The sequence below is a fragment of the Phocoena sinus genome, chromosome 18 (assembly GCF_008692025.1).
Source record: "Phocoena sinus isolate mPhoSin1 chromosome 18, mPhoSin1.pri, whole genome shotgun sequence".
NCBI classification, from domain to species: domain Eukaryota; kingdom Metazoa; phylum Chordata; class Mammalia; order Artiodactyla; family Phocoenidae; genus Phocoena; species Phocoena sinus.
The window spans coordinates 23,357,908-23,374,381 of record NC_045780.1 but is presented as its reverse complement, the minus strand read 5'-3'; the positions used below and the strand labels follow the sequence as shown (position 1 = coordinate 23,374,381).

General features: G+C 42.4%; 1 protein-coding gene across 7 annotated transcripts in view; it reads right to left on the bottom strand.

The window, feature by feature from the left end:
• Positions 1 to 16,474, bottom strand: part of ENOX1 (ecto-NOX disulfide-thiol exchanger 1) — a 622,833-nt gene that overhangs the window by 219,749 nt on the left and 386,610 nt on the right. The window lies entirely within an intron of this gene.

Here is a 16,474-nt window from a genome sequence, read left to right as displayed (position 1 = left end):
CTATTCAAAACAAACAACAACAACCAAACAAATAAGTGACAAAGAACAGCTTTCAGTGGGAGGCACAGAGGCGAAGCTGCATCCTCCCGGGATGATGTGCGGGTCAACTGTCAAACCACCTGGAGCAGGGCTGGATGAAATAAACAGCCTGTCTGTGGAGCGGCTAGTGCCTGGCCTCCTACTGAAGAGACTTCACAAACGGGACTTATCAGACCCTCACAGCCTACTCCGCACATGACACATCAATGGAGAGGGCAGACTCGGGGCTAAATGTGATTTTTTTTTTAAGTTCAAAAATTAATTGATGTTGTTATTTTCGAAGACGGTCGTCTGTGAAATGTATTCAGAGAGGGAGAAAAAGTTGGGAAGAGGGAGAAAGAAAAGCAAGGAGCTGCTCCCCGTGAGATTGGTAAAGAGTGTGCCCAAATTACAATCGTCAGGAAAGGCAAAAGGAAAGAATGGTGTGCTGCCCACCCGTCGAAGAAGACGCAGAGGGTGCTGGGGCAGCAGAGGAAAAGCATTTGTTTTCTTAGTTCTATGACAAGATAAATTTAACTGGCTGCAATTTGTTTGGTCTGACTTTTCCCGAGAATTGCACAGCTTATATAGAAATGTATTTTTATAAGACTTTTCAAAGCACCTTTCTGAAAAAGACAAAAAAACAAAACATTACTTAAAGTTACAAAGGGTCCCTCTATGTTGTACCACTTATAAAATGCTATGCCTTCTCTCCATCCTTAAAAATGCAAAGACATAGCATTCCTATGTACATATTTTAAAAGCACTTTTACCAGTTCAAGACTGGAAGACAAAACACATCACTTGGATGGCTGACCTGAGAAGTTTGAATTTTAAGTAGATTGGTAGAACAACTGAATTCGAAGTACTTATCTTTATTTAGACACAAATTTAGAAAATTTTGCAACTGTCTTTTGCTAATACATATTTTAGAATTAGTGTTACAGTCTGTCAGTGTATCTAGTGTGAAGTTTGGCCCTTTTATGGTATGCTCTTTTATTTCTTTGATTCTCAGGTGCAAGAATCAGTGATCCTTTTGAACACTGTATTCTCAAAAAACCCAAAAAACATACAAAAAACCCCTTACTGCCAGGTGAGTATAAGTTTAATTCAAATGGAAGCTCAGGTTTCAATATCTCAAGGATAGGTGGATATTGAGCAAATCGTTTCTATGGTCTCCACAAATCCCTAGCCCTCAGACATAGGGGAATGAGAGATGGTGGGGAATTATTTCCAATAGTCTATCAGGAAGATAAAACACCTTCATCAAGAAGTAGTGAATGATTTCAACTTTGGGAGCAAAGTGTACTCAGGACAAATGTTTCAAACCTCGCAATTAGACTCTACCACCCAAATAAACTCAGAACGTGTTTAGATATTATATGCATCATTTATCCCAGGCAGTGGATGCCATCAGACAAAGAGATTCTCACCATATAAAATACACCCAATAACATCAATATATAGCTAACCAAAATGCCTGCCCTTTAGCTAGCCACAGACCAGCAACAGTTCTGGGGTGAAACCTCAAAGCATTTTCCTCTCTCCACCGCCAGCCATTTCAGAACGCCAAAGCAAAGTCAGGCTACAATGTGTTCATGCTTTTGTTCAAATGGCCCAGGAGGAGAGGCGCTTGAGATCACTGCAAGGTCACTATTTGTCTTACTCATCTCCCCAGTGAAGTTCAGTTGGCTGGTTCTTTTTCTAGCTCAAGTTCTCCCCAAACTGGCATTAATGACAACTTTTTTTTTCTGTCCAATGAGTCTGCAGTTCTGGAACACTGTATCAGAGAATGTTCCTTTACTTTGTAGGCTTTATGACTTGTGCCTGACTGGCCATGTTTCACTTTGCCTTTATCACTACAGTATTTTAGGGGTGGTGGTAGCTCTCCTTGGCTTTATACCTGTTCCAGTGTTCGTTTTCACTTTAGTGACTGTGGTATTACTAAGGGGAATCGAGTGTCCTGGTGGCCCTTAGCTTCTACCCACGCTCTCCATCTCCATTTTATGACTGATACTGTTTCACCGAGAATAGTAACAAAACTGCTACTGTTTCATCACAAAAGCAAAAAGTATTGCTTCCTTGGCAAGCTGTGGTTTGTAAACCTGAATTTATCCCCTAATGAGAGGGTGACATTCTATGTATGACGTCTCTTCAAGGTCCCTATCCAACGGTTTGAATGACATACAACTTCATGTGGCTGCCATGTACCTACCTAGAATGGTGACTCTAAAGGAAATTCTGTCATGTCTTAGGCATTTCCAATAGACTCAAGAATGCCTTGCAATTCTTTTTTTAATAGATTTATTTATTTTTGGCTGCGTTGGGTCTTCGTTGCTGGGTGTGGGCTTCTCCCTAGCTGCGGCGAGCAGGGGCTACTCTTCGTTGAGGTGTGCAGGCTTCTCACTGCAGTGGCTTCTTTTGTTGCGGAGCACGGGCTCTAGGTGCGCAGGCTTCAGTAGCTGTGGCACGCGGGCTCAGTAGTTGTGGCTCACAGGCTTTAGAGCGCAGGCTCAGTAGTTGTGGCACACGGGCTTAGCTGCTCCGCGGCATGTGGGATCTTCCCGGATCAGGGCTCGAACCCGTGTCCCCTGCATTGGCGGGCGGATTCTTAACCACTGTGCCACCAGGGAAGCCCAAGGATGCCTTTCAATTCTTCAAAAATTTTAAAGTGATTTGGTTTGGGAGAAAGGTGATATTTTAAATTAATTACTACCTGGTAATTTATGAATAGTTACAAGAGTGATTTTTATACTCTACTAACATCTATTGTTCCTACAGAGTACCTGCCTCTTTAAATGATTCAAGGCCATAATGCCTAATTCATCTTTCCAATGAATGTCTCTGCCTTAGTTTCCTTATTTCTAAACTATAGAAAAGATTAATATTCTTAACGTTTATTTACACACAGAGATGTGGGGAGTTAAAAATTATAGCTAATAAAGCACTTGGAATATAGTAGGTGCTAATTATTATTATTTTATTTGAAAGTGTAGTGTTTCCATTAAGGTACCCTGGGACCTTTGTGTTCTACTGGGTAATTATGTAATTAATTTTAAAACAGTGAGTAACACTTGATATTTCTAAAAGTAAGTGTTGCCCTAGTTTTCTGTGTCACATCTAAATTGTACCAGAACATTTCTTCCTTTTCACCGTTCCTTTATAAAATAATACAATGTAATTTAAAAGATGTATACATTTTTCTCTCTGGGTTTTTCTTTTTCTACCTGTGCAACTGCAAAAGATTTCAAGAGATTCATGATGAATTGTGAAATTGGCAGTTTCTATTTACAGCTTTTAGTGAAGCTTTTGTACAATCAGATGTACAGATGCCAAGGATAACAGTACAGCTCTGTCCAGGTTTCAACTGAAATCTAACCTGTTCTTTGTTAAGGTACATTCAAGTACAAAACCTCAGACCCAATTTCATAACTGTTCAACAAGACATATTTATGCTCAGAATTTCACTGAGCTGTATCCATGGGGCAAATAGTTTCTGAAACTCACCAAGCCTGAGAAAATATTATTTGGCCTACAAAAATGACACAGGCTTCTGCTCTAAGAAACACAACTCATTCTACCTGTCTAAGGTCCCAAGGAACGCAAAGACGGACACACACATACACACACACACACACACACACACACACACACACACACACACAGTGAGTAATAAAATCCACCTGTAACTGTCCACAAAACACAGATTCCTATTAAAAGGGGGTGGAGATGAGTTAAGTCTTGAAAATTTTTCTTTCGTTAATTTAAAAGGATGATTTTGTTTGACTTAAGTCCTTAGGTTTATACCTACTTCAGTAGAAGAATAATTATAGTGAGAAAATCTGATTTATTAACGTCTTGTTGAGAGGTCATTCCAAAGGAAACATTTCATATGACAGCTGAAACTCTCTTACTTTATAGGAAGTATTCACTAGCATTATTATGTTTTATATTCTAGTAAAAAAGAAAAATGCATTCTCATCCAAAGTTCTACTTTCTGCTTCTATTACTAAGAAAATATCTCACTTTGATCTCCACGTAATCAGTAGGATGTTCTCTTGAGGTTATGGAAATGCTCATAGTTTAAAACAATATAGAGTATTGTTAAATAGATATTACTTACATTTTAACTCCATGATTTTTAAGCAACCGTTTAGGAATAAGGGAGACATTTCTGCTTCCTATAATGGTAAGTGAAGTAATTCAGACTAATTCTCCCACTGAGGAACAACCCCAGAAGAGCCTAATGTCTTTCATCAGTTTTACAAAAATTCTCACTATTATCTCTTCAAACACAAAAGGATCACAAAGACATGCTTAAATTATGGTAGAGGATTACTAAACAGGCTTCTAAGGAGAATGGGTCCTCTTACACTGATCTAGGAGATGGGCGGAATCTGCAAGTTTCGAGGCAGAGCAGAATTGCTCTGCAAAATGTGGTAAAAAAGGGGCTTCCCTGGTGGCGCAGTGGTTAAGAATCCACCTGTCAATGCAGGGGACACGGGTTCGAGCCCTGGTCCGGGAAGATCCCACATGCCGCGGAGCAACTAAGCCCGTGCGCCACAACTACTGAGCCCACGCGCCACAACTACTGAAGCCCGCACGCCACAACTACTGAAGCCCACGCGCCTAGAGCCCGTGCTCCACAACGAGAAGCCACCACTGCAGTGAGAAGCCCGCACACTGCAACGAAGAGTAGCCCCCACTCGCCGCAATTAGAGAAAGCCCGCGCACAGCAACAAAGACCTAATGCAGCCAAAAATAAATAACTTTATTAAAAAAAAAATGTGGCTAAAAAAAAAAAGAGAAAAAAAAAGGACACCAAGGCTAAGTGCTTTGACGGGAAAGAAAGAAGGGATCTTTGGTAGCCACTCATGAGAAAAGGGGACTTCAGAGAAGAGAAATGACTAAAGCGGACTTTGAGGTGCTTCACTGGGAAATATACAATGTAAACCTTTCCCCTGGGTCCTCTACAGAAATGTCAGCAAAGTCTATGTTGCTGCTTACTTCTTAGATGGGAGTAGTTTTTGGATGGTGGGTACCCTTTAGAGGAGAGAGCTTGAAGAGGGTTATAAGGAGGCAGCCGATAGCAAAGACTACCTAAGGTACTATGTGATAATGCATGATGAAGTTTTCACGTCTGCTAACTATACAGGATGTTGGTTATTAATGATTGATGTCTCCCAATTAGTGTGAGATAAAAGGATTAAGATTTTGAAGAAGAGATTTAAATTATATTAAAGTTTATGAGGAATTAGATTTGGTGGGGGAATTTCTGATGAAGGAAATTGCAAGGTAGGAATATTATATCAAATAAAGCTAGAAAGATCCTACTCGGAAATGGACAGAAAAGTCACCTCTTAGAAACAGTATGGGCAGAGGATGGAACTGGGTTAAGATGGATTCAGGCAGTGATGGACCCTGCAGTACTTTCTATCAAAGCCACAAAATCAAAAGGTCTTCTTTAATACCTGACCTACGACCTTCTTTAATATCTTACTCACGTGTTTATAAAACCACTGAACTCTTTTCAAAGGGGTCATGATGTGACACACCTCACAGCACAGTGCACCTGAGGAGAGAAATGCCATTCCTGTTCTAAGTAGTTTTTAGCTTGCCCCTTAAGGCAAGAAGACAAAGGAGGTATGTATTCCCTCCTCTGTGTTCCCACAGTGCTCTGAACCTTTCTCTATACCAGCACTTGTAACTTCATATCCTAATTAGTTGTTTATGTCTATGTCCCTAATAAACAACATGCTTAGAATGATCATGGAAACTGGCCATTTTTTGCATCCCTGCAGGGAGCAAGCATAGTACCTAGAATATGCCAGATGCTCAGTATACGTATAAAATTATAATGTATTTATAAATTTAAAATGTATTTAAATCATCATATAAATTACATATACAAAATTTTATATACACACACGCACGCACACACCCACGCGCACACACACGTATGCTTTTCAAATAAATTCAGGCATAGAAGGAAGGAAAGAAAGTAAAAAGGAAAATAAGAAAGGGAAAGAAGGAAGTAATAATGGGACAAAAAGACAAAATTCAGTTCCAGGGTCCAGTCTCAAAGGCTGGAGGTCTGAAAGCTAAAGAACACAAAAGGGAAAATTGCTGTTGGAAACTAGAACACAGACAAGTATCAAAGACAACTTTTTAAAAATGTTAGAATTTTCCAGATAAGCTCTTGGTGCGCTTAACAAGTCCTTCTCCAAGATCTAAGATTCCACACCTCCCTGGTAACCAATGTAGGGTCATAAGCAGGTTACAGCGATGTTCTCCTTTTGTGACACTTCTTCCCAGCTGCTCCTTGGAGAAGCTGAAATCTATAAATAACGGCATCGCCTGATCCATTAAGTGCTGCGTTAGTGTAACAAAGGCAGATACCTATAGTGCTAAAGAAGTGAAATCAGGGGAAGAAAGGAAAAGTTTCAATTTGACATGCACCACAGAGGATAAAAAGCAGGTCTGGCCATTTCTCAAACACAAAATGCCATTAAGGGTCTGTGATTACATCCTCCATTTTTCTACTTTGTCTAGTAGCCAATTTTAAACTACAGTTCGTCATCCTTCCAGCTTAGGGAGGAAACGGTTACTGAATGGATGATAAAGTTTTACCCATGACATATCTGTCTTCGAAGAACTCAGCGTTGAAAGAGAAAAAGAGAGAATGAATATGAGAGAAACAGAAGGCCTCCCTCTGTAATGATGCATTCAAACAAAATAACCAACTTTGCCAAAGGGATAACTCAACCAGCACGGCAGGAGAGCAGATAAAGCCAATTATCTGGTTTTTTTTTTGTTGTTGTTGTTGTTGTTGCAGTACGCCAGCCTCTCACTGTTGTGGCCTCTCCCGTTGTGGAGCAAAGGCTCCAGACGCGCAGGCTCAGCGGCCATGGCTCACGGGCCCAGCCTCTCCACGGCATGTGGGCTCTTCCCGGACCGGGGCATGAACCCGTGTCCCCTGCATCTGCAGGCGGACCCTCAACCACTGCGCCACCAGGGAAGCCCGCCAATTATCTTTTGATACAAAGAAAAATACTATTCGGCATTACATACGTAAGTGTAGAGAAATGACAGAGGCAAAATTATTTTGTTTTCGGGAACTCTTTGCTTTTTTAAAAAAATTAACTTTATATTTCTAAATTGAAGAATATAATAAAAGAGAAAGCTTGAGACTATAGGAGTAAAGTACTTCTCTTTCCATTAAAAACGGAAAAGAAAAGAAAAGAAAACAGGACTGGAAGCTGCTATGATAAAAATATGTAATTTCAAAGTCTTTGTAGAGACACCTTCCATACTTAGTATATTTCAGATTTTCTGAGAAGGGCAATATTATACTTGAAGACTGTTTATGAAACATGACATGGGTCAACTAATTCCCCTCATTAATGGATACCTATCAATCAGGACAAACACACCCAAGCTCACAGAACGTCAAGATTCCAACCTGAGAGTTCATCACTTCTAACTTCTCCCAGATACAAAAGTCCCCAAAATGTTTCTGACAGGCAACTGTTTCAAAATAGCCTTAACAGTTCAGAAAGTCTCCCCGCAGCAAAGTCCTTATCTAGAAAACAAGACAGCTGAGCCCCGTCTTTCAATCCTACTTCTACAGACACGTGTCGGCCTTGGGGCGCTTCGAGACCCTGAATAGGGACATTGAGGCACAACCGCCAAATAAGTAAGTCACAGACAAGTTCATTAAAATACATAAGGACGTATCAGAGAATCCTTGCTTCCACTCAAACGACGAGTTTTTTCCTGCTGGCACCCCCTCTGTTCTCTTCCCTTCCCATTCAAAAAGTTCTACAGAATAGACAACGTAAACAGAAAGCGGGAACTACAGAAAAGGTTCACTTGAAATGGTAAAACTACAGGCTGCCGATAGAGAGCAGCAGAGAGACCAGAGGAGGAGTCCTTTTGAGAAACGGGGTAACGCCTCCGAAACAGACCTCGGGTGGATTTCTGGCTTCAAAGACACAGCCATCAGGAGAGGTAACCTCTATAAACCATGGACAGCGCCACAAATCCAAGAAGATTTTTAAATTAATGCGTAGTGTATTAAGGTATATCATTCACATACTGGTCTTTTCAGCCACACTTATGTACAGAAAGTGATTTCTGTACATTATTATCCTCTCATGTAAGGGAAAGCAGAGTATATTTAACTCTATAATTTGTGCTGTTTTGTATTCATTTTTTTTTTTTTTCATTACACCCTCATTTTACACCTTGACCCAACCACGGAAAACATATTAAGCTACAAAGTGGAACATTTTAATTGTAGTGGGTGGAAAACTGACCCTTAAACGGCTGCAAACTCTAGTAAATGAGTTATCTGTTTTCCAGAAAGCCCTGATTAGAGCTCTTTAATCTATGGAAATCTACCTGCAATAAAACCTGGATCAGAGCATGACCGGCCTGAGCTGGTTGCTCATCCTGTTTAATGTTTCTCACCAAGAACATATTAGTTACTCTTTAAGCTAATGTGCTCTTAGTGATGCCATTGCAACACAATGAATAAAGCATTAGCCCCGCGGCAGCCGATCACCCCCTGAGCAGGACACCTCACCTCTAGTGTGTTACCGGGGGCGGGAGACCTTGTTTTTTCTTCTCGAAATGAGCGCGCACAGCCCTTGCTGATGCTGTGTAACCAGTAGGCAGGATAGTGGGGGCCTTGGGTTCCCTGGGATGGTCGGTCCTTTCTCCTCTTCAGGGAGTCGGAGGTGGTGACATGGCGTTGGGCTAGTTGGGGGAGGGCTACTAGGGCACGAGTAACGCATGTGCAGCAAGATATCCAATTGGAAAATTCTAGGCTGGCAGGGAGCATCCTGAGGAAGTGGGGCAAACTTTAGTCGATACTGGCTGTGTTTGGCAAGAGTCAAAAAGAGGGGGTGGGATAAACGCTGATGGGAAGGTTCCAGCACTGAAGACAAGGCTGAAGGTCACTGTAAAACATTGCTGCTATAACCATAACTCCTTCCCTTCCTTCCCTCCTCCCTCCCCTCCCCTTTCGCTCCCCCCACCTCTTTCTCTTTCTCTCTCTCTCCTCCCATAGAAAGGTATAAATGTGCTGCTCTACCCCACCTTCTCCCACGAACACTCATACTCTCTGACACTCAGTGCTATTTGCCCCTTAAGCATGTCTTAATAGAAACCCTTCCTCTGTACAAGGGGATGGCATTTGGAGGACTAAGCTCCTCAAATGGAATCTCTTTCTCTACTCCTATCTTCCACATTAAGAAGCCATCCGGCCCTGGGAAAGTCACCTATTTTTCTAACTACGGCTGTGTTGCCAGCAAGGCACTAAAGGCACCGAGGTCTACGATAATGTTGGAGAACTGAAAATGGTTTGTGTCAACGTGCAGTGAAATGTGCATGATCAAAAGCAAACAGTTATTTAATGAAATACCTATGCATTTTGTATTAGGACAACTTCTCTAATTAGCAAAGTTAACATCCACACAGACATCGTTTGAGTTAGAAATCATTTGTAAGTGGGGCTGTGTCGCACTGGAAAAAGTCTCTGAGCCCGCACGGTTATGGAGAAGTCAGAGCTGGCTGTAAATGAAATGAGCAACTTGTAGGAAAATAATTTCAAAGGCAGAATTATAAAAACCCTGTCCGGGACTTCCCTGGCAGTCCAGAGGTTAAGAATCCACGCTTCCACTGCAGGGGGTGCAGGTTCGATCCCCGGTCGGGGAACTAAGATCCCACATGCTGCTCGGCACGGCCCCCCTCTTCAAAAAAACAAAAAATCCTGTCCAAGAGTCCTATAGAGAAAACTATATTGAATGTCACACGTGAGTGCATTTTGCATGTTTGATACGGTGTGGGGTGAGGCCTCCAGAAGAAAGCTGCTGGTGCCTGGAGCCTAAGAAGTTTTAAATGGCTGTTTTGAGGCACCATCTGGCCCCTTCCTGCCTATTGCGTGTGAGACAAAGATCCGTCTCCCCTCAAACTCGCCAAACTCAAGTTCAAGATCCGATGCCACCCCCAGTTATTTATTCACAGATGACTCACATATCACCGGTGGTGATGGCGGGGGGGGGGGGGGGGGGGGGGGCAAGCAAAAACTGACCCTAAAGGAGACAGGTATGAGAGAAAAACACCTGGTGCTGAAAGTAATTTCACGTGAGCTGAGAGTAAGCACATTTATTTATGGTTTTATTATGAATATAAAAAAAGAAATTATGCTGAATGTGCTCTGTGGGAATTACAGCATATTGCTATTGCTACCATGGTTTATTATTTTCACAGCTAGATGGCTTAAACCCAAGCCAAACAAATATTTTCAAAGAATTCCCACTATAGCATTATCACGTTTTCCCCTTTCTAGCCTTAATGAAAAAGATCATCGGCTCTTCAAGAACCCCGACGTTCTTGTGCGTTTCTAAATTTTATGGTTTATCATGAGACAATGTTTACTGTAAAATGATGACTGAGAAAATAAGCAGCAACTAGTGGTGGTTAACCAGTGCAGGGTATGAGGTGACGGCACTTGAGAACCACGTGGCTGCCACCTACAAATATTCACCAGGCCCCGGCCCATTAATGCAATCTTATTACTCGCACAATGAAGCAGACATGTGTTCATGAGCTTATCCAGCACATCAGTCTGACGCGTTCTCTACAACACAAAGAGTTTTATTAATTATTAATAAGCTAAAAGTAGGGTAGATGAAACCGTGAGATACATAATCAACATGAAAACTAAGTGTAGCATTATTTCCAGACTCCCCACAGCAAAATCTCCTAATACTAAACCCTTACTTTCATAGGAGACACCATCTTCATTCAAACACGCTCCCCAAACACTTGCTACCCTTCCTATTTACCAGCTAATTCAACTGCCCTTTTTTTGAGTAGTGAGATTTGCATGGAAATGCAGTGACGCAGTTCCTTTCAATCTGAGAATAAACATCCATATACGTCAGGCAGATGGAAACTAATATTCTTATAAGGACATTTTTATTTTAAAGGCATTTTTACTAATACTAATGCTTGGAATGAGTTGACAAAAAAAGAAAGAAAAAAGCTGAAGTCTATAAAGTGAGAGTCATTCCCTCAGCCCTCCCCCAGAGGCACCCAGTGGGAAAACAGCTTACTATATAACAGTCCCACATCTTGGATTTCATGAAAACTCACAACAACCTATGTGACAGATGTTATTGGCACTTTTTTTGCAAAAGAAGAAAAGCTAAGTTTCAGAAAATTAAGACCGGCCCATTTACCCCAGGTCACAAAGCTAACGACTGGCAGAGCCCAGGCCTAGGCCTCTATTGTTATAGATTTGGGGAACTTTTCTCCAACAAAGAGCCAGACTAGGAGGTCCCTCCTGGTTTGACTGGAGGAGTCTGGGGTAAAGGGTTAGTTCGTCCCCCAGGGATGCATTCACTCAGTAGATCTTTATTACATGCTTACTGTATGTGGGTCACTGTGCTTGCGATTAGGGATACAGTGGTGAGCAAGACACAGACCCCATCTCCAAAAAGTTTGCAAAGTAAGAAGCGCTAGCAGACGAACACATACAACAAAACAGAAAGAGAGTCACAGATGTAGAGAACAAATTAGTGGTTAGCAGTGGGGAGAGGGAAGGGGATTAAGAGTACAAACTGCTAGGTATAAAATAAATGAGATACAGTACCAGTACAGGGAATAGAGCCAATATTTTATAATTACTTTATATGGAGTATAACATACAAAAATACTGTCTATGTTGTACACCTGAAACTACCATAATAAGTCCACTATAGTTCAACTGAAAAAAAAAATATTAGCAAACTTGAACTTGCTGCAGTGTGGCAAACTAGATACTCTTCAGAGCCTGCCTGTTATAAGAAAACAACAACAACTGGATTCTGGATAGAACTACTTATTAACGTACTGTTAGTCTTGAAGGAAGGAAGGAAAAATCACTAAGATTCTTTGCTTCCCCCGCCCACCATTCTCCTCCTTCCCCCACTGCCCAACAAAGAGAAAGACAAGTAGGCTGAAACCAGGAGTTGCTGGAGCAGTAGGCAAACATGAAGCCAGAGATGCTTGCAGGGAAAAATGCTAGCGCTGGCACTGTGCCAGGAGACAGCCTGTCACAGTGAAGTAGAGGCAGGGTCTGAGTATCCCTCGGTCATCAGGACCTGCAAGCCTTGTTGTGTCTTTGCACGGCCCTCACCCCACCCCCATTCAGCCATCCTGACCCTTCTCCTTCAGTTATAAAAGTAGACAGGGGAAAGAATCTGAGCAAATCAGCAGAAACGTCTGCTGGAAAACATCTGAAGACCCAGGCTTTATGGAGAAGCACATTTTTTTTAGAATATTCATTGTGCACCTAGAGAAACAGAGGTGGGGAACATATGTATAAGATGTCTGCCTAGGGTTGATCGACACTCTGAGGGTTTTAATGGGTTAGGTTTTATCAGACAACCTCACAGATGCTTTAGCCCCACACTGGGCTTGATTTTGTCCAAATACATATAATGAGGGTCGATCTGTGGTCTTGAGCTGAGAGCCTGGTGTAAGTATCATCACCATTGAGGCTTGCCTAGAACTGCTATCCCTGTGTAGACAACTTCTATTGGAATCTCCAGTTTACCAACACTCCCACCACATTTCTGCCACCTAACGAACACTACGATAGTGAGAGATAAAGAGGGCGAGATGGAAAGGCTGGTCAGGGCCGTATGAGTGGGATGGCTGGGAGGCAGAGTCAGGTGACTACTCCTCTTTTCCTTTTCCTCACCCGTTTTGTGCTAGCACCCCTTCCCATCCTACCTCTCTTACCTCACAAGCTATCTCATTCCGTTGGCAGCTGGCAACCAGGCTGGCCTGGAGTTCAAGCCTGCTTTCTGCCTTCCACCATGAAGGAGGGCTACAGGAAGTAGGAAATGGGGGTACCTCGGGGCCGGGTAAAGCTGGGAGCTGAGTGAACCAGAAATCCCAACTTCTAATTCCTCTCCCAGGGGACTGGCGACTGGAGGGGCTGGAAGCACAAGGGTCTGTGTTACTGTGTGACGTACACTTGAGCCCAACTCCCACTGTGTGCTTACCAGGGATCAGTACCATTGTGGCAGTCAGTTTTTCGTTCCCAGTGAAGATAGCCTTAAACCCTGAGAGCTGGTCTGGGGACCCCCTTTGTGCCTCTCCTGTAAAAATGTGCACAGCAGTTTGACAGCACAATCTGTACGTCACAAGAGAGCTCTCATCACAAGTTTGCCCCGGGCCGGTTCCCTTCTCCACTGTATGCCTTCACTCCTCATCTCACGAGTTATGTGAGGGGGCTAACGCATAATGCCTCTTGGAGGAACTGAAAGAAACGAAGCATTACTGGCGACACGGTGAGACATTTTGATAGTTAAAATCCAGATCCCTTTAGATAGGTTCTCATAGAGGAATTCTTTGGATTACAAAACAGAAGCCAAACCTCCACCAATGACAATTTTGTGAGCGCATCTTCACACCGACTACTCCCCCCTGAAAAGTCCACATTCTGGTCTCTCTGGTTTTTTTCCATCAGTATTTTGGCTTGATTCATTGTTGGTTCACAGGACACCAGAATAATAAGCTAGGCGGTTGGAGGCTGTGAGTGGCAGGGTTTGGCAGTAGCGTCACTGTTTTGGTCTGTAAACTCCTGTGGTCCCGGAGATCAAACGTGGGAAAAGCGTGTAGTATTATCACCTTGATGACTTAATCCATTAAACGAAATTCAGAACAATGGCCAACAGCTGCAGGGATCTTTTATCTACGTTATCTGCCGTTGGATCACACACTCGGGAACCAGGGAGATGAGTAGGCCGTTTTACGCAGGGCAGCAAACTAACGAGAAGATGTGAGTTAATACTGAAAAGTGATGCAGGATAAAATACAGGTGATAGTCGATCCTTCCAATCAGAGTTGTATTGAGCTCAAATTGTTCCAGAATTTGCAAGCTTCTTGCTGAGTTAAATTACAAAGATAAGTTCATATGAGGAGAAAAGGTGATTTCTGAAATATATTAAGTGTAACACAATGGCTGTAAATTTACATACGAAATCCAGAAAAGTGTTTTTCCTCCATGCCACGTGATCACAGTTTTGTTATGTACAGTTACACAGCCTTATTTTATACTCTCCACTAGTTTCCTTTTTCTTTGCTTTTTTTTTTTAAATTTAATTTACTTTTTTAATAGTTTTTTATATTTTTTTCTTATTACTTTTCATTCTTCCTTTTTTCTTTTTGGCCATGCCATGCAGCTTGCAGGATCTTACTTCCCCAACCGGGGACTGACCCCAGACCCACTCAGTGAAAGCACCAAGCCCTAACCACTGGACCGCCGGGGAATTCCCCGCCATTAGTTTTCTAGTATGTGCATGTTCTTGACCCAAATCAATGAAAACACATGAAGTACAAGCAACAGGGGCCCCACATGGAGATTAACCAAGACACTGGACTGCAGAGCATTGCTTGTCTTGTCCCCTGCAGCAAACAACATGCCCAGTATTAAGAAGCGGCACATGACTTAGGTCTCGCTAACGTGGGTGGAGGGGCGCTAGAACCAGAACGGAGAAGAAGCTAAGCCAACTGCCTGCTCTTCAGTTTCCTCCATTTTCCAAAAAGCAACACAACCGAACAACCCGACCAGCTGTTAGTTAAGACCACATTTAAAGATTACCGAGGGGCAGAACTTTAGAGCAGTAACATGACGTTGAGGTAAACACAGGATGGTCTGCCCCTGTCCATTTACCTACATTATACTGAAACTAAATCAGGAAACTGCAGCATATTTGGTCAGGGGGTCTTTCTAGTTATATTCATAAGTTCTACCTCCCCACTCCCCACCCCCGGCTTTTGGTTCTTCAGAGAACACCTTCATAGAGAGGGGTGTTTTAAAATTCTGATCAGAATTGGCAGTGGGAAAAGAGCTGGGGAAATAATGGAGACTCCGGTACTTAATGGACACGTTTATAAACCCTATGAATTTTTAACAAAGGAACGATATCCACAATTAGATGTGAAATGAGCTATTTCGTTCTGGGCGCGCTTACGTTAAGTAGATTGTGAGTGGATTTTACTTCATACTTAGCAAACAATACCAAGTGCAAAAAAAAATCACGATTTAACAGAAAATGAAAGCAAATTGTTGATTGCTCCCAGATCTTTTTTCTTCTTCTAGATTTTCAGAAGTGTGGTGGTTTTCAAATTGTATTTCATTTTATTTAAATGCCACATATATGCCAAGGAACTCAGCGGTACAGAGTCATTTTCCAACACTCCTGATCTAAAGCTGTCTTTTTGCATTATATGGGAAAGTTTTTGTTTGTTTTCAACTGCAAAAAAAATTTCCAAATGTAAAACTTTGGGGAGAAAGACAGTAAGCTTTCCCATTTGCAAACAAAGCCATCTCAAATAAATATTGAAAAAATTGAATAGTGTAAAAGAAAATAGCGAGGAGACAGCTATTTAATTTGCATTTTGAGACCAAAGCTTAACTCTTACCGTCATATAGTTTGAATTTCTAGCATCACAGAAGCATAAACAGCTTCCCTTTGCCCTTGGATGGCCTCCAAGGTCCTTCAGATTCTGCCTGCCGGTCACCTCTGCCGCCTCCTTTCCTACAGCCCCCCTTCTCCCGGGGATCCCAGGACACGGGCCTTGTTACTGTTCCCTGAGTCTGCCAAGCAGGATCCTCTCAGTGACTCGGCACCTGTGGTTCCTCCAGATGCCTGGACATCTGCCCTTTTCTAGCCCCTTAGTCCCTTCTCTACTGAAATATCACCCTCTGCAGAGAGGCCGTCCCTGACCTACCAAAAATAGTAACTTCAGTTCTCTTCTGTCCTTCCACCAGCTGTATCTTTCTCCATAGGATTTCTCAGTATTTGAGGTTACATTACATAACTATGTCTTTGACAAGCTGGTGTTCCATAAGGGCAAGCTGACTTTTAAAAACTGTTTATGTTTTTCCTGCTAAATCGCCATCAACCAAAACAGTGTCTGGTACACAGTAGACATGCGTTCTCCCTTTCCCCCCGCACAAATGCACTGAATAAGTAGAATGAGTGTGTATGTCTGTGTATGTGTGTGTGTACATATATATACGTACTGCATTAGTTTTTTTTTTTTTTTTTTTTTATCGTTTCTATTTCCTGATGCTTTAACCTCTGGGCCCTTCCTGACACTGGAGGGACTGCCTCTCCCAGGGCTGGTCAATTCCTAAAGACAGCAAACAACAGGGGCATAATCTTCAAATGCGACCCAGCCAATCCAGAGCTCATACCCTCAAATAGACTCCACTATCCCCCTGCCCTAGTCACCCCAGGGCTAGGCACCGGACAACTAAAGACAGCCCCTGTGCCTCAGAGCCCGATGAAATGATTCAAACTAGCCAATCCTACACGTGCTCACCCCGCTTCACCCGTTCCTTCTCTCAGAAACTGTCACGAAGCCTCTTGCCCACTTTCTTCCCTTG